The 19,219-nt window shown below is 45.3% G+C and overlaps 1 protein-coding gene across 1 annotated transcript in view; it reads right to left on the bottom strand.

Moving 5' to 3' along the window:
• The window catches only part of LOC310673407 (uncharacterized protein), a 73,844-nt gene extending 62,350 nt beyond the window's left edge, over positions 1–11,494 (bottom strand). The window contains exon 1 of the transcript XR_014508982.1: positions 11,173–11,494. The gene's annotated coding sequence lies outside the window, so the exon portion shown is untranslated. The remainder of the gene's footprint in view (positions 1–11,172) is intronic.
• Positions 11,495–19,219: the final 7,725 nt, after the last annotated feature.

Here is a 19,219-nt window from a genome sequence, read left to right as displayed (position 1 = left end):
CGGGGTCACTGTTCAGGGATTATTTTATACAGTTGTGACCTTGGGGAAGTAAAGGAGATCTGAAGAAATTTGTGAATGACACCGAGTTAGGAACCACAGTAAATGGTGAGAATTGCTCTGTTAAGCAGAATAAATTGCATGACCTTATAAAACGGAATGATAGAAATATAATGAAATTCAATAGTACATAGTATAAGGTCATGCACACAGGGATAAATAATCAACATTTCTGTTATCACCTGGGGACTCATCAGTCACAAACTGTTGACTTCATTCACATGAGGGAAAACAAAATTCTGCTTGTGGGGACAACTTTGCAGTCGGGATGAGAACTGCTCTGCATTTCTGACAGTGGTAGGACCAATGTCTACTGACAGATATGTGGTTGGTGTGTGTGTGTGCGTGTGTGCGTGTGTGTGTGCGCACGCGCGCACACACACAATGTGTTCCAAACTCTGCAAACACAATGTAATGGTTCTAGGGGTTGCTCGTGCGTAAGCTGGTGCAAACACCTGGTTGGGTTGCCTGAGTGAACTTTTTCTGTCCGGACAGCCACTCCCCCGTGGCTGTCTCAATCGCTGGCAGAATCCGTCAGTGGGCGTTTCTTAAACTTCTTCCAGCAAAGAAGCTCTTTGATGCCTAGTCTCTTCCTACTCTCTCTGCGCGAAAGCCTTCTGCGCAAGGAGGGCGTAGGCAGCAGAGGACCTCTACTCTCCCCGCTGGTCCCCAGCAAGGAGTCATGGGACCGCCTCGCCACTTCCCCCATCTGCTCCCCTTCTCCACTGGTGGTACGCTGATTCTATTCCCCAGAAGATGGGCTGCCTCTTCCAATCCTGGGACGCTCTCCGGAACCCCTCTGGATTTTGCTCTCTCCCTCCGGCACTGATGGCAGTTCCCTGACACACAAGCTTATCACAGCAACCTCAGGGCACACTCCACCAAGCATAACAATGAGTCGTGTATCTGGGGAACCGGGTTCGCGTCTCCGCTCCTCCACCTGCAGCTGCTGGGTGACCTTGGGCCAGTCACACATCTTTGAAGTCTCTCAGCCTCACTCACCTCACAGAGTGTTTGTTGTGGGGGAGGAAGGGAAAGGAGAATATTAGCCGCTTTGAGACTCCATAGGCTAGTGATAAAGCGGGATATCAAATCCAAACTCTTCTTAAAAAACAAAAACAAAAAACAAAACAATGAGTCGTGTAGTAAAGATAATGTGGAATTTCCATCTCTTGGTCACACTTTCTGGGCGAGCTCCTGCCCACCAAATTGGTTGGGAGCAGAACAGCTATTAGGAACTCCAATGGCTTTCCACGGGAAAGAAGGCAGCGTTACGAAGATGGTCCAAGCTGCCACCTGAAGGAGGGAGCAGAAAGTAAAGAAGGCCTGTTGTGTGCCTTTCAACGAGGCTAGATGAAGCCATTTGCCTTGGGCGGCAGAACCAAACTCCTTTGTACCCCCACCGTTGCGCCACTGCCAGTCCCACCAATGCTTTACCCGTTCCACCACAGCACCATTGCCCTCACTGCTGCCATGGGTGCAGCCGTGGGTGAGGGGGAAGTGGCAGGGTTAGTGGGAATGTGGGAGCAATGGTGGGCACAGGAGGACGGGATAGATCTTCAGGGCAGGTGGGGCTGTGTGAGAGGGGTATTTTCCCTGCTGCGGCAAAACATCTCAGGCTGGCCCTGGGCATATGGCTTCCTCTACTGTGTCCATGTTTGGATCTGGGACAGACATGAACAGGGATAGGGATGCCTTGGAAATAAAGGAGATTTGAAAAATAGGGGGGGGGACAAAAACCGGAAAAATAAGAAATCAAGATAACAAACTTTTTATAAAAGAATGGAAATGGCTTGCTGAATATTTACAAACAAATTGTAAAAAGGCAAGAACATTGGCAGGATTATTATAACAACCTGCAGTTTCCTAAGAGTATAATATTTAAAGTAAATGAATAAATGAACAAATTAAGTTAATTTGGATATGCAGAAAATATTAAAAATAAATGTAAGGAACCGCAGAAAGAGGGGGAAGGAAGACAAGTTTTTAAATGTTAAAATGACTATAAAATTATTGAAATGAAAAACCTGAAAATCATAAAGTGTTTTAAAAAATGGATAGGGAAGCCTGAGGTGTCTGTTTTCAGGCCAGGTTCAGAAATGGACTTCGGTAATGCATAAAAGCCTGCCTTAAAGGAGAGGCAAGCTTTCAAAAATACTGGATTCCTCCCCGACCTCCCAGCTCATATCAAAATACAGGCCACAGAAGAATTTGTTGTTTCTCCCCTCTCTTCTGCATCAGTCCTTTCCTTTTCCTAACCCCAAACACATCCCTTTTTTTAACCTTCAGGTGGCAGCGGCTGTGAGAATATTTGTGGACCACATGGGGAAAAGAGAGGAGGAAGATTTTCCCTTTCTTTCCTCGGCCTCCTTTGTCTGATGCACAGTGTGGGAGTGAGCAGGTGAAATGCATCTCTCATCATTTCCAGTGTCCTGGCATGTTGCGTGTCGAGGTCCCCAGGGCCACCCCAATAACTCACACATCACACAGAATTTTTTGTTTAAGATTTTTGGCATAATTTTGGCCACAACTTTATTGAAATAGAAATTAGTTAGTGGTTGCTTAGGCATTGGTTGCGACTATCTGCCCCCACCATGGGGGACAGACTGACATTCTGCACGATGCAAAAGTCAGAATAGGGGAATACACTTGGGGGTAGCGACGGAGCAGGGAACCTGCCCTCACCCCAAATGCAACCAGGAGCTCATTGCTATGGCCCGAGCCCCCTTGACAGAGTGGACAAGCAATAGTTAGCCCCCAATTCCTTTAACGGAATCCCTGCAGCAGCAGCATTAGAGGGGCAGGCACAGCCAATCCATGCCCCTCAACCAACCAAACCATAAACCAATGCCTAACCGCAACCTTACAAGTTGTGACGATTTGCTACGCAGTAGGCAAAAACCAAATGGCCCCAGCCAATCAGCCAGATGGACAAAATTCCTACCAGGCCCCTGCCCCAAGAGCAGACAACCCCATGACAGGCATAGCAAGGTCAAAGCAAACAACCCTAAATATAGGGGATGGGCAATCCGATGCACGGTTGAAAAGAGGAAGCCCTAGCCTCGTGCAAGGAGTTTTAGCATTTCTGGCTGTCAATCAACAAATGACAACATTAACTTCTTCCCAACAACAAGGGAAGCCCCAATCGCATCAGTTGCCAACGATCAATTAGCCCGTCCCCAACTTTGGAGTGTCCTGGCGGCCCCCACCGCAACACGTGCTCTCCATGAAGGAGAACACACTTTATCAGGGGGCTGAGCTTTCAACCCAAGTCTAAGCAGGTGTGCTCAGAAGTAAGTTATACTGAATTTACTCCCTCTCAGGGTTGATATTCAGTGTTAGGCTGCATACACACCATGCATTTGAAGCACACGCACACACACACCAACCAAGAATCCTTGAGAACTGTAGTTTGTTATGGGTTTATTGGATTCTGATATTTACTGTGAGTAGTAAATACCGTTCTTGCAGCTATCATCCTACTCAGAAGAGATCCATTTGTTTAAATGGGTCTACTCAAAATAGTGAAGGGCCTCAGAAATAGAAACTTCAAGCACGCAGTTATCATGCAACTGTTACAAGATGAGCGAGGCCAAGGCAGGCAAACAAACTAGAATGAGTAAATTAAGAATCCAACCTTCAAAAGGAGAAACATGGGATGCTAGAACCTGATTGGATAAGAATGCAAAGCTTCACTGTTTATTTGTATAGTTTATAAAAAGTGGGCGCACCCTGATTGGGGTGTGCAGATTGTGAACATAGTGCTCTGCTCCATTTGCTTTGCATATGCGAACCAAATAAACTCTGCTTAAAACCTGAATTGGCGTTTGCCTCCCTGTGTCCAGTCCGTGCTCCAGAATATCCAAGTCACATGCGGTCCAACAATATGACCTAGTTGGATATCACCCTAAGTGTGCTTTGCACTGCAGCCTTAATTCCAAATAAGCATACTTACAACTCGTTTCATGCCTGCAAAATTTGTGTAATTTGTATATTTGCATAAGTCACAGCAACAGCCATCTGAATCCGTGTGTGTAAATTACCTTTTCAGGACATGAAATTGCATCAGAGTACTTCTCCTGGGTTTTGGAGCATATTTCCATTCTGTTCTAATCTGCGTGGTTACGCACATCCAGTTTAGCCCCTAAAGCAGCACTTTAGAGTGAACTTGCTGGATCCTAGCTATGGATGGGGATTAGACTTCAGTTCACTTTTAATATTCAAAGTTTTCAAAATTGCATTACATTACTGGAAGCTGCCTTGCAAAAAATGTACATATTAGGAAAAAATTGCATGCAAAACTCTGTACAGTGGTACCCCGCAAGACGAATGCCTCGGAAGATGAAAAACTCACAAGACGAAAGAGTTTTTCGTTTTCTGAGGTGCTTCGCAAGACGGATTTCCCTAAGGGCTTGCTTCACTAGACGAAACGGCCCTGCCTCTCGTGTCATGGCGACGCGCACTGCACGCACGCATGCTCGCTTCCCTGCTCCTCCGGCTCCCTCCCACCTTCCCGCTGACGGTTGGTGCCTCGCGCCGCTGCCCACCCCCCTCGCGCGCTCCCCTCAGAGAGCTGTTGCTGCCAGCGCCTCTCTCTCCCTCTCTCCCTCAGGTGAAGAGGATGGTGGCGGTTCCGCCGAGTCACGCTCCTGAGCCCCGCCGCCCTCCAGCAGCCGCGTCGCACGGTGGCCACAACGCGCAGGTGAGTCTGAGGTACCGGCTGCGGCAGCTGTCCTGCTTCTCCCCGCCCCTCCCCGCCATTGTCAGTGTTTAAATGCAGTGGGGCTTCGCAAGACGAAAAAACTCGTAGAATGAAAAAACTCGCGGAACGAATTAATTTCGTCTTGCGAGGCACCACTGTATTTGTGAACAAATACACACCGAAATGCTTGTGTATTTTCACGAGACCTATTTTTTTTAAAAAAAGTAAACTGATGTGGAAATGTGAACAACTGATATTTTTCCAAGAATGAAAAATTTAGAAACTGAAACAGACAGATTTACCCACCCCTAATCCCAGCATAAGGCTGCTGCTCTCTATTAGAAATTTCTCACGCCAATGTCAGAAAGGCATTGATGCAGTCCTTTGAGAAAGTGTTATAGCTTAAATGGCATTTATAGTCCACAGAAAAAGGTGATTAGAGGCTTAGGTTGGCACTGATGCTAGCACAGGTGTGGAATTAGTGACGAGGCAAACTCCTTCCAGCTCAATTCAGAATTGACTCAATGTTACGAGTTGTCTCAGCAAGTGAAAAAAGCCTGCCCTGCATCTGGTGTGCTTGTACGCATGCAGACTATGACCTGTAGGCTTGTTTTTTTCTCTTTCAACCTATCCCATAGACACCTGAAAATTCAGTTGCCTGCCCCAGGCACACACAACCAGGAACAACAGGGTCAACAGTCATAGGTAAGGCTTATAAGAAAGAATCAAGAGAACTGACTGACCCACAGAGTATAGAATCTCACCCAACAAAAGGCTGATTTGCTTGGTCAGGTAATCTGGGTACAGAGGTAGATTGAGGGCAGGAGAGCTGCAACTATGACCTAGTGAACTGAGCAGAAAGGAAGGCGAGAGGCAAGGGGTGTCGTGGTCTGGCTGGCTGCAGAGGGCAGACTGGGAGGGGGTGCCGGAAGCTGAAGAGGTAACAGGCTTTAGTGAGCAGTAAGAGGCTGGGGCAGAGAGCAGTCCAGAATTGGAAGCAGGAGAGGCGTGGGGGCCAAGAGACAGAAATGAGGTAGGCTGCTGAAGAATCCAGGGAGTCTCCCCTACTTGCTGCAACCAGCTCCCCTCCTCTCTGGTCTCCCAGAACATGCAGAGAAATGTAGAGGGTGAAGCAACAAGAGACAAGACAATGGAGCCTTAGGCTACTGGGGAAAGAGCCTTGGAGAATGGTGGGAAGGCAGGGACATTCTGTCTTTCCAACTGTTTCACTGGGGCAAGACCTACTGGGAAGAGTTGCTGTGACCACTAGGCCTGTGCTGTTTGGGTTTCTTTCAATAAAGTTAACTTCACTGACACCGGTGTTTTTTATTATTGCTGACCTAATCCTGACAGGGCGCCAGTGAAATTTGAGAGACCAAAGCCTGCCCTTGCTGCGTATGTCATTCACTGCAACCAACAGACATTTCATAGAGAGCATACAATTAATACGAAATACCCTCTGGACCTGCAAAGCAGCTGGCCCTGTTGCAGCTGACATAAAGGCTTGGTGCACTCTAACCCTCCGGGTATACACTATACAAGTGAAGAACTAATGGGCCATGACTGGTGCCCCTACCCATCACACCTCTATACCCTACAGTCTCCCTTGATGTCCACTCATTGAGAACTCTGGGTAAGTGAGCCCATTTGGATATAGTGGGATGTTCATAAGCTCTCCTTCCTGGCATTGCACTCAAATGTACGGACATTATGGACATTATGGGAGCCAGTGGACAATCTCCAGCTGTCCCCTCCACAAGTTGGCTATCTACACGGACGGAGGGAGGCCTCTTCTGAATAGCCCTATACAGTGGTTACATACACTTCAGGTTACATTCGCTTCAGGTTACAGACTCCACTAATCCAGAAATAGTACCTCAGATTAAGAACTTTGCTTCAGGATGAGAACAGAAATCGTGCTCCGGCGGCGCAGCGGGAGGCCCCATTAGCTAAAGTGGTGCTTCAGGTTAAGAACGGACCTCCGGAACGAATTAAGTTCTTAACCTGAGGTACCACTGTATTTTCACAGCAGTCAATGAGAGTTTCATCAGGAGTGAAAAGTAACCTTAAGGAACTTCCACAAGTTCACTTACAAACTGCCGAATGCTAGCCACATATGCTCAGAATCTCATTTGACATTCCTAGCTGGAGAAGAGCTACTCTAGGGAATGGCACTTGGTTCCTAACACAGCTGAGCAGTATTCTGGGTAAATTTGTATGCTGCACCAAGCAATTATGAATGCAACGCTGATGGCATCCCTTACCCAGAAATACAGTTGCTTGGTAGGAGATGTTGTTTCGCTCCCAGCCAGCCGGTTCTATGCACTCCAGCATTTCAAACTCTGTTGTCTGAAGCACCCTCAGTTTGGAGGGCAGCTCTAATTAATGAGTCAGGGTTTATTGGCTGTGATAAGCAGCTCAATGGGAAGGTCAAACGCAGACGGCGGTCTTTGTGAAATATTTCTCGAAATGGCAACCATCTACTAATTCCTGGCTCGCACCTGCCGTTTCCTAATAGAAATGCTTCAGGCTCCCATCAAGAATGCTCGGTAGTTTGGGAGAGCGAATGTAATTTAGCTTATCTCATGCAGGGCAATAAAGCATTTTGGTAGCACTGGCATGTGCATTTTATCATGGTCAATAAAGCTGAAGGTCACACCACTAAAAAAAAAAAAATCGGGGACTTCTCCCTTCAGAAAATGGCAGTAAATATTTGGCAGCAGCTTTTGATGAGGAATGTGCTAAAAACAGTTCGATATGGGGAAGGGGGCATTGTTCTACTTTCTCCCAGGTGCAGAAGGTTTAATAGATATGATTGATTTTTGGTTTTTGGAACCAGATCTTGAACCACTTAATAATCCAGATCAGTGGGCTGGGCTGTGGTTTCTTTGTGGGAATGGAAACTCACTCTATCATCTTCTTGCACAGAGTCTAAGCATGAACACTGCAGAGCCTAGTAGGGCCCACCCTGGGTTTTTGTGGGTTCATGGCAGAAGTACTTGCACTGCGAGCCTCGTTATTAGAAGACACCAACAGGTCAAAGGAAACAGGAAAGGGAAATGGTGATGGGAAATTAGAAGGATTCAGCTCTGCACCACAAGGAGAACATAACATGGAAAAGTGCAATGAACATTAGTATATTTCTGTTGGGAATAAGAAAATATTTCTGGCAGTAAAAATAGAGTAACAGTGGCAACTATTTGCTGGCCTTTTGTGACATCCAAAATCAGCTGCCTGAGTCAGCCACCTCATAACTAGCTCTGGCTCTGCCATTTTGATGGTCTAATATCTGAAGAGAACCAGACCATAGCCTAACTCCCATCAGCCCCAGCTAGCATAGGCAACTGTCCGGAATTGTGGGAGTTGCATTCCAACACGGCTGGCCCAGAGGGGAAAGGGGGCCATGTAATATGTCTGCACAGTGCCAACCTTGAAGGACAGAAGCTCACTAGGCCATCTTAAAGGAGGACCTTTAAGAAGCATATGTGAAGGGTCAAAGTTGGGGGCACATATTGAAGCGTGTCAGGGTGCCTCAGGCACACACCCAAAATACTACAGACAAGTCTCTGCTAAAAGTAAAACCAATGTCTCCAAGCTTCTCATATAAGGAAAATGCTAGGGTGCAAGAGGAGGGGGGAGGTAGGGCAAACACCAGGGATGAGGTGGGGTGGGGGAGATTTGCTGTGACTAACAGATCAAGCCAAAGGGGATGGTTTTGCCCTGACTTTCCAGTCTCAGCATTTTGGAGGGAGAGACGATCTAATTCAATCCCTTTTAGTTCTCCACCCGCCTCCCCAAAAGGAAACTTTAAAGAAGATTGCAAAAACGTACTGGACTGATTTATCTGCAGTTTGGCAGGTTTCTTACCTAGGGGCACCTCTCTAATGTGTGCTGTTTTTAGACAAATTGTCCACAATACATCAGGAGAGATGAAGCGATTCCCATTTTTGATCCATCCTCAAACTGCAAAGTCTGCCCTTGCAGAATATCCACATGGCTACCTTCTGAACTTTGGCAGAATTCATCCTCTCACGTATGGCCCACAAACTTCATTTGATTATGTAAAAAAAGTAAAAACTATTATAGATGTTTCCTTTACAAAAAAACAAAAACAAAAACAAAACCTAGTAGTGGCACCTGCCCTCTGGAATGCCCTCCCATCAGATGTCAAGGAAATAAACAACTATCTGACGTTTAGAAGACATCTAAAGGCAACTCTTTAGTGGGAAATTTTTAATGTCTAATGTTTTACCATTTTTTTATGTGCTGTAAGCCACCCAGAGTGGCTGGGGAAACCCAGCCAGATCGGCGGGGTATAAATAATAAATAGTAACAACAACAACAACAACAACAACAACTTAAAAGCCCCTGAACCTATTGCCCTGTAATTAGGCAGACTTAACTGATTTGGCGGAGGGACGCGGGTGGCGCTGTGGGTAAAACCTCAGCGCCTAGGGCTTGCCGATCGCATGGTCAGCGGTTCGAATCTCCGTGGCGGGGTGAGCTCCCGTCTTTCAGCTCCTGCCCACCTAGCAGTTCGAAAGCACCCTTAAGTGCAAGTAGATAAATAGGTACCGCTTTATAGCGGAAGGTAAACGGTGTTTCCGTGTGTTGCGCTGGTGCTGGCTCGCCAGAGCAGCTTCGTCACGCTGGCCACATGACCCGGAAGTGTCACCGGACAGCGCTGGCCCCCCGGCCTCTTAAGCGAGATGGGCGCGCAACCCCAGAGTCGGTCACGACTGGCCCGTACGGGCAGGGGTACCTTTACCTTTAACTGATTTGGTGGGAGTGGGGGGTGGGTAGTGTGTCTGCAAATTTCATCCCATCCATGGGAAAAGTGTAATAGCTATTTTTAAATTTTCCAGCGATTTAAAGTTGTTTTCCGAAGTGTTGAATCAGGAGCTGAACCAAATCTTGTGGTGGATGCACACCCCGAACGGCAACACAAAGCTCAGTACCACGCTGCCTCAAAATATTTTGGAAGGCAGCGTCTTTAGAGCCACTCTGTATAAGACCGAAATCCATATAAAGATTCACAGAGCCGTACTCTGAACAGCAGACAGCAGCTGAAGACAACGCAGGAGAGGCAAGCAGGCGCATCTGAAATGGCAGATGGAATCTAACCCACAGTTGGAGTTGAGTCAATTTTGCAACAGGGGCATACGTAAAAATATATTTTCAAGCACCACCACCACAAAACTATGCTCTTGAGAAGACCTAATCAAGCAAAGCTGCAATTATTTTAATCATTTCCCTCACTACCACCATACCCATCCTGAGAGTATACTTCTGTTTACAGCTCTGCCTCGGCTTCAAATTCCAAATAATGTTTTGCTATGTTCTGTTTTGACAACTCGAGTTTGGGCGAGACAAGCAAACTGGTAGCTTTAGGGAGAGTAGCTTTGGGGATTATACTTTTCTATCCCACGCTGACTTTTCTTGTCAGCCAAGGTGGATCATGGCACACAGAGAAGCTGTCACCTGAATACAGATTAAGCTTGCCACCACAAAACGCTTCAAGATGGCCGTTTCTCAAGGTGTCACTGTAGTAACTCGACTTCCAGCCTTGTGATAGAGTACTCGGGCGGAAAATACCCATTTTATCTGTACAGGCAGGTAAACGTCGATAACGTTTTGAAAACCAAGGTGATTGGGCCACACATAGGAAGAACAAGGATATAGTTTGAGTGTCTCACTTGTAGTCTTACAAATCATTTAATGCGCCAACACGAATTGAAGTTATTAATATTGTAGTTGTTGTACAGTGGAATTATTATTATGACTGGGATGTAATTGAAATTAGTAAGATTTTGGAATGCAGATATAAAGAAAATCATCAAACCATCAATTCTATCACATGGGGAGCCACCTAAATTATATAAATCGTTATTTGAACGATTGGTATTAGTAACTGTATTATAAATTGGTATTGTTATAATGAGGCTATTATTGGAATGTAATTTAAAACTAAGAACAATTATTATCAAAGAAAAGAAAACCAAGGTGATCGCGTGACTCATTCCACAGTCCCTGTGTGGTGAGATCAGTGCCTTGCTGCCATTTTAGAGTCCAGTAAGAAGCAGCAAGATTACCTGCCAAGCTTGAAGCACTGCTTTCATATATATCAAATATTAAATTGCAAATAAAACAAAACAAGCGTATATCTTTAGAGAATTTGTAACGGCTTTTTAAAAAATACACCTTACAATTATTACAGGCAGCAAACATTTTACCAGTGTTCGATTAGGCACATGTTCGTCGCTGCAAAGCATGTAAATATAGGCCATAAGATATTTAAAATGTGCCTTTCCAGTGAGTCCCAATATGTTCCCTTTTAGAAACTATTTCTAAGCTTTCCCACTTCCCTAGCATAGAGCCCACATTTTTGATAAGTCATAAAACGGCTTACTTACAAAACTCTCTGATTAATAGGCTTTTCCATGCAGGAGTCAGCAAAGGCGCGCAGGAAGTTGCAAATGTTGCTTAGTCACAAAAGTTTCTAAACTCTTAGGGCAGAAAAACGCTGGTCTGAAATGAAAGAATGCTGCTTAAAGCCAAGCTCAGAGCTCCTTACATATTGAAATCCACAAGGAGGGAGAGAAGAAGGGAGAACAAAGATTTGGTGACCCATTTCCTCCCAAGGTGAGAGGAAGTGACATAGGCAGGACAGCAAACTCTATGGTTTTAACCTCTTCATGCACTAATTAGATCTCAGCACGCTAGGATTATATATGAGGGGGGGGGGACCCTGCAATTTGAGGACTTGGGTAGAAAGGTTGGGATCAATTTGGGTTTTTTTCTTCTCTGAGATGGAAAATAATACTGGGGCTTTATAATGCTCACCTCTAGCACATATGGGGTGAAGATGGAGTGAGGGGAGAGAGACTTTGTGCTGGCCATCAAGCATTGGCTTTTCCCCACTGCCTTGCCCCACCCTCCAGCCCAACAGAAGCAGCTGGGAAGGGAGAAGAGGAGTTATGGGTTATATATATATATATTATATAATTTTAGGAGTTGTGTGTCTTTGTTTTTACATGGTTTTGCTTGCATTGTGGTGTTTTATGTATTGCAGCTTGCTGTTATTTTTATTGATTGTAGTTTAGTAATTATGATTGTACTTGTTAAGCGTGAATTTGTTTCATTTTAATTTGCTAATATATTACATGCTGATAATTGCATTGTGTACTACTCTATTCAAATGGATTGCTGAATATTACTTTATTTGACATAAGTAGTTTAAAGTCGTGTTTTTATTATGACTTTTGTATTTGGTCTATTTGTGTTACAAGGTGTATGATGTTTGTCAGGGAACTGCCATTGGCTCAGGGGCGAGAGGGGAAAGGCCGGATGGATTACAGAGAGCCACCAAAGATCATGGGAAGCAGCACCTCCTCAGCGGAGGAGAGTAACCATGCCTCCAGCGGAGAGGAGCTGCAGGGCTCAGGGGAGGCGAGGCGGTGCCAGGACACCTTGCCTGAGAAAATCGGGGAGGAGAGAGGTCCTCCATTACCCACGCCCTCCTTGCTCAGTAGGCTTCCGCGCAGAGAGGGGAAGCGCAGACTGGGCCTCAAGAAACTGCTCTGCTGGGGAAGGTTTAAGGACTGCCCACTCTCAGATTCTGCCAGTGAATGAGCGAGCCACGGAATAGTGGTGCTCTGCGTGGTGAAGGTTTTTTTTTGGCACCAATAACAAGGCTTTACAGCCGACCAGGGAGGCATTTGCCCCATTGCTCTCGAGCAACCCCCTATACCCTTACAATCTTTGTGGCATATTTTGTTGTTTCTTTAGCCTGTAGACTGCCTTGTGTATAGCAATATAGAAAGGCGGTGTACAAATAAAAAGCAAAATGAAAATAAAATGACTGGTGTAGCTTCCTCTTAAACAGGCTAAGCCGGCTGGCTAACCTTTTTGTGGAGACTACCATTAAGGCTGCAAGACTGACTGCTTCAGTGAGGGACCATTTCTTCCAGGGATTTCGCTTTTATTGTCCTTCAGACGTTACCGTTGCTACTATATTATAAAGTGCTCCTTTGGGTAGAAATCATAAATGGGAGAAGTGTTGATAGCTTGATATGTGTGACAAGTGATAGGTTGTTTTTGGCTTAAAAAAAATTAATGCACTTAAAACAGATGGAATCTCCATGAATTCCATCGCTTGATGATTTATGCCGTTGGAACAATTAATTGCTTTCCACATTGAGCTCGAGGCCTGTAAAGAGAAGTGCTTGGGGGTTAATAAGCTAAAGTATTTGCAACTCACAAAACCTTCACATCTGTAAAACCCTTCTGGGAAGTTATATTAACATCACATTACAGTGGAGACGCTATAAAGCAGTGGGACTGTGTTTCCACCTGATGGGGGAATCTGTCTGCATATAAAATCGTGTCGGAATTCACATATGCATGCCTGGAAGCAAAAAAGGGTCTGCACCTTCCAAAAATGGTTTTAAAGCCTAGAGAAGAGAATGTTAAGATTTCGGCGAAAAATCAGAAGAGACATTCTGATGATCGGAGCCACATGAAAAGTGGAATAGACAGCCTCAAAGAGGCTTGCCAGAGCTATTTAAGCAGAAGCCAGGCAGCCGTCTGACACAGTGGCTGTAGAGCAGCGGGTTCGGCTGGATGAGCTTTAGAGGTACCTTCCAGCGCCATTAAGGCTACAATGTTATTATAATATAATAATCATTTATTATTTTTACCCCTCCCATCTGGCTGGGTTTCCCCAGCCGCTCTGGGCGGCTTCCAACAAAGATTAAAAATACATCAAAATGTCACACATTAAATACTTCCCTGAACACTTACTTGAGAGTAAGCCCCATGGAATTCAGTGTGACTTATTTCTGAGTAGGATTGTGCTGTATGCTTTGTCATTGTCTCTGCACAGCTACCCTGTTTCCCCCTTGCTTTCGTACAGTCTAGGGCCAGGCAACGTTTACGTTTTTTTAAGTGTGTGCGCGCCCAGGACATCTCTTACTATGACAAGGGTGGGGAAAGGTAGGTCTAGCCAGCCATGAGGACTCTTCCTTGGGAAATCCCCTTCTCTAGGCCACGCCCCTTATGAGGCCACGCCCATCACAAGCGCAACTGCATCCTCTTCTTGGGTGCTTTTGCTTGACTGCAATGTGTCCTTAAACTATGAAGATGCTTCCTGATTACCTGGGTGGAGAGGTGTGGGCGTAGAAACCTCTGGATTGCTTGAATAAAGCCTATTGTACTCAGTTAATAGTTGCATCTATTGCCTCATCCACTTTTGTCCCTGCCCCTTCTCAACTGGGAAGCTGCCCAGGAGGCATAGCTGTCAACGTTTTTAAGGGAAATTCCCTTATTCCGAATAGGATTCCTCGCAAGAAAAGGGGAAAGTTGACATCTATGCCAGGAGATAATGAGGTCCCCCAATCCTATTCTATGAAGACAGCTGAAGCGGGGTAGAGAGGTAGCTCTTAAGGTTTGTTTAACTCATAAAGCACCACCATGGCTTTTTCCTACAAAAATAACGAGAGAAACATTTGTTTGTAAGTCAAGCTACAGTCAAAATCTGGCAAGGTTTGTCTTTAAAACTGAAAGCACTTGCATCTGACCAGCTATCTTTCTCGCAGTGCTTTGGGAAATTTGCCAAGTTGCCTTTAATTAAGTGTACAAAGGCTATATTCATTCCAAGGTGCCATATTGATTGGAGCCAACGTTTGTATCAATCAATCATTGCAATTTAAACCCCCTGACTTTTCATTTAATCAGTGGAGATACAAATCAAACTATTTTGAAATGTAGATGAATTAATTCTTACAGGAAACAAATGCCAATATGAGAGACAGCTATCACATAGGTGATTTGCAGCCTATGTTCTAATTGGTTGCTTGAATAGTTCTCAAGTCACTGTCTTTCTTCTCCATGGACTGAAACGCCATCTAGTCAATAATTTTAGGCCCATTTTCCTGCAATGGAAATTTACCTATGACAAGGGGCAGTCACAGTGCCAGGATCAATTCTGCCTTTTACCTCCAGTGGCAAATTTGTTGCAGCTGGCTGATTGGTGATGTATAAATTGCCTGCATATACAGAGGCACTGTTTACTTTATTATTATTATTATTTCTCATGGCCCAGGGCCTGAGTTCAGAAAGCGGTTTGAGATACAGCTCTGTGGAGTATTGGCCTTATCCTAAAACACACAGGACCAAATTTCACATCAGAAAGATGCTTCCAAAAGGGTGACAACTTTTTTCTTGTTATGTTGATGAAGAAGAAGAAGAAGAAGAAGAAGAAGAAGAAGAAGAAGAAGAAGAAGAAGTGATTGCTATTAATTTGCTGGAACGGATTCAGTTTATGACAGGCCTTAAAAATATATCACCATCTTTTTCTTCTTCTTTTAATGTTCTGTGAGGAAAGCCTGAGGGAAAGGCAGAAATACCATACTTAGCATTCAAGTAGCACTTCAGAGTATTCAAAGCACTGCACATATATGAGCCCAGTAACTCTTCTAAAAACGCCTGTAGAATCACTGTGGTATAAGGAGAGAATAGTGGGCTGACTAAAGGCAGGGATAGGAAACCTATGACCCTGACCCCACCAGACATTGCTGGACTCCAGTTCCTATCAGTCTCAGCCATGGGGCTTCATTATTGCTTCTTAGGGTTGCCATACATCTGGAATTCCTTGGACATATATGGAATACTGCAGTTGGCAGCAGTGTCTGGGCAGAAATCAGCACAATGTCTGTGAAAATCCAGACGTATGGCAACCCGTGTTGGCAGTGTGGTTTTTGCCACCAGGCCATCTGGTGAGTGAATGGCCGCAGCGCTGTTTCATGCAGGGCTTTCTTGGCTAACAACCTGCCTCTTAGCTACTGTGCTGTTCCACACCAGCTCTCAGACAAAGGCCTACCTGCTTTCGTAGCGTTGGTGTGTCAATCCCCTTGTGAGACAGCATGATATATCCTCATTGAACACATGACAGTAAATTTGTTTGATACAGAGTCTTGGTACATGTCCTGAAATGAAAGCCACGTGGATTGGAAATTGACAACTGCCTGGAGCCAAGCTTTTTGAGCTACGGGGTGTGATTCTGCTGCTTCTTCCTTTGGATTTGTCGGGCTGTTTTGCCTAATGAGCCCCATCAGCAGAAACAGAATAAAATGATAATAAATATTCAGGTGTGCTTTCCCAGTGTAGTTTTTTTTTCATTTTAGTCTGCAATTGATTTTAAGATCCTTATGCAGTGGAACCTTGATTTTTGAGCATCTCGGAAGCCAAATGTTTTGGTTTTCGAATGCCGAAAACCCAGAAATAATTGCTTCCATTTTCAAACATGCCTTGGAAGTTGAACAGCTTCCATTGTGTGTTTTCCAATTTTCTCAATGGATTTGCCAACCGCCCTTTGTGCCTTGGTTTTTGAATGTTTCTGAAGTCGAATGGTCTTCCAGAACGGATTACATTCGAAAACCGAGGTTCCACTATATTGTTAGCTATCATGACCATCATCCCTGCTGGGCTAAAATTCAATACAGGAGCAGGAAGAAGCACATCATAAAAAGGCACCGGGGTCCATTACGAGGATGAGTAATACTTGAGTGAAAACCTGGACCTTTGCTTTCCGCTTGTTTCACCACCTTCAGAGGTTGGGAACGTCAGGCCCAGGCACTGAACGTGGCCCTCTGGCCTTTTCTCTCTGGGCCTTGGAACTCTTCCCATACCCCTACCCTTCCTAGATACTTCACCCTCTCCTTAAGCCATGCCTCTCATCAGCCTTGCTTCACACCCAGAGCCGGCCCACCAACGGGGCAGGGTGAAGCACCTACCTCAGGCAGCGGAAGCATGAGAATCAACACCCCACCTGCTCCACTACTTCTGCCAGAATGTCCCCCTCTTGCTGGCGAGAAGGAGGCATTTTGGCACATGGCATTGCCACTCCTCTTTCCCGCCCCGGGAGTGCCCCAGCTCTTGCTGGGTTTGGCGAGGTAGAGGGCATTCCAGTGGAAATGGCATATTCCCATATTACCTCAGGTAGTGAACAAGACAGGACATCCCTGTTAACCCCCTTCCTGAGTGTTTTTGCCTTGCTGGTATGCTGTCTTTGCTTGTCTGGATGGATGTGTGTGTGTGTGTGCATGGAAACTATCCAATTTTACGAAGGTAAACTAACACTTCTGCCCACCCCTGGCTTGCGGCCTGTGAAAGGTTGCTCAGAAGGGAATGCGGACCTTGGGCTGCAAAAAAGGTTCCCTACCTCGCCTTCTCTGTGTGGCAGAAGAGTCATAAACAAATGCAAGAAAGTTACTGAGAGGCTGAACAAGAGAGAAATGCTAGTAAACGTGACCGGCTGGGCCAAATAAAAGTCTCTCGGTCATCATATTCTCGCAAAAAGAAGAAAACCTTTATAAGCACAGAAAGCTTGCTTGGATTTTTTGTCCTCCGATAAGGGGTGAGTCACACCGATTTTGGCATGTGAGGGAAGTTTTTGGTTTCAAATGCTGATGAGCTGTGTCAAATTACTGAAAGGACCGGCATGCTTGCCGCAACAATGAAACGCAGCGGGCAGGGAGATGCTACAGCAATTTCAAAAGCTATTACATATCCATGTACTGAAGGACACATTTCTTCATCTTATACTTCTCTCCCTCTCTCTTTTAATCTTCCCAACGCTCTGACAATGATCAAATTCCCTAGCTGGGGACCAGCTCTCCAGGCAGCAGATTGACAACTAATTGACAAGCTAGAAGCACTAAAGAGCCTCATGAGAGCAGAAAAATTGAAATGGGGCAACTCAGGCCAGCATCCTGCATACACATCTCCTCCTGCCTCCTATTAATGTAGGTGATGTTCCCAAGCCCTCGCACGGATTGTATTTGATGCAGGTTAAAGTGTTTGCTAAAGGCAAGACGGGGTGGACAGAGCAATGCTTTATTGAACTCATTTATCTTTATGGGCTGTCAGGGGTCCATTTATCATTTGCTGCATTGCAGCTGCTGTCCCTCCCAATGCACTTTGAACTTGACCGATCCTGATAACATTGGCCTGATAGCTGAAGCAGCACAATCCCCAGTCCCTTGTTTGACTCACTTTCTAAGTAAGCACATATGGAAGGTTGTTTGTTGCAGATGTATAGATTTCTGTTGGAATATCAAGTTTGCAATTGAAGTAGTCTATTTACTCCTGGCTTTTGGGGGTTTCTCCACAAGGCAAACCTGCTATTGCAGATGCAGTTGATTTAGACCATGGGTAGGCAAACCAGATCCGGCCCAATCGCCTTCTAAATCCGGACCTTGGACGGTCCAGGAATCAGCGTGTTTTTACATGAGTAGAATGTGTCCTTTTATTTAAAATGCATCTCTGGTTATTTGTGGGGCCTGCCTGGTGTTGTTACATGAGTAGAATGTCTGTTTTTATTTCAAATGCATCTCTGGGTTATTTGTGGGGCACAGGAATACGTTCATATATTTTTTCCAAAATATAGTCCGGCCCCCCACAAGTCTGAGGGACAGTTGACCGGCCCCCTGCTGAAAAAGTTTGCTGGCCCCTAATTTAGACAGCAGCCCCAGCCACCCTGAGCAAGAGGAAAAACAAGGAAGTATTATGTCTTCTGTGTGGAGAAGATGGAGAGAGAAGGCAGAAGTGCTCAGTACCAATTTTGCCTCTGTCTTCTCATGAAAGGAAAACAGTGTCCAATTGGGTGATAAAGGAATAAATGGTGCAAAGAGGGAGATGCAGCCCAAGAAAGGAAATGAAGTGGTAAGGGAACACCTAGCTACTTTAAACAAATTGAAATCTCCAGGGCCTGATGAGCTGCACCCAAGGGTACTAAAGGACATGTACATGTAATCTCAGAGCCTCTGTCTATAACCTTTGAAAATTCTTGGAGAACAGGTGATATCCCTGCAGACTGGAGGCAGGCAAATGTTCCCTCTTCAACAAGGGGGGGGGGGGAGAGGACCCAGGGAATGACCAATCAGGCAGCTTGATGTCGATACCAGGAAAGGTCCTAGAACAGATAATTAAAGAGTTGGTCTGTGAACACGTCGAAGAGGATGCTGTGATTGCTAAGACCCAGCCAGAGTCTTCAAAAACAACTCATGCCAGACGAATCTTATTTCTTTTCTTTTTTTGACAGAGTTACAGGCTTGGTGGATCAGGGGAATGCTTTGGACATAGCATATCTAGAATCATAGAATCACAGAATTGTAGAACTGTAGAATCTTGATTTTGGCAAGCTTTTTGACACATACTCCCATGATATTTTTGCAGAGGAGACGGTAAAAGGTAGACAAGACAATGTTACTGGTATGTGCATTTGTAGCTGGTTGACTGGCTGAACTCAAAGAGTGCTCAACTCCTGCTCCCATCAGCCTCAGACAGCATGGTCAATGGACAGGAATGTTGGGACTTGTAGCCCAACTCCCTGCAGTTCAGGAATCTCAACTAGATCATACATGACAGTAGTGTATTCTGAAGTTTAGATAGTCGCGACAG

The sequence above is a fragment of the Podarcis tiliguerta genome (assembly GCF_965153285.1).
Source record: "Podarcis tiliguerta genome assembly, chromosome: 3".
In the NCBI taxonomy this organism is placed as follows: Eukaryota; Metazoa; Chordata; class Lepidosauria; order Squamata; family Lacertidae; genus Podarcis; species Podarcis tiliguerta.
Note: the sequence above shows the minus strand (reverse complement) of the source record. Positions and strands in the feature narration are given on the sequence as shown.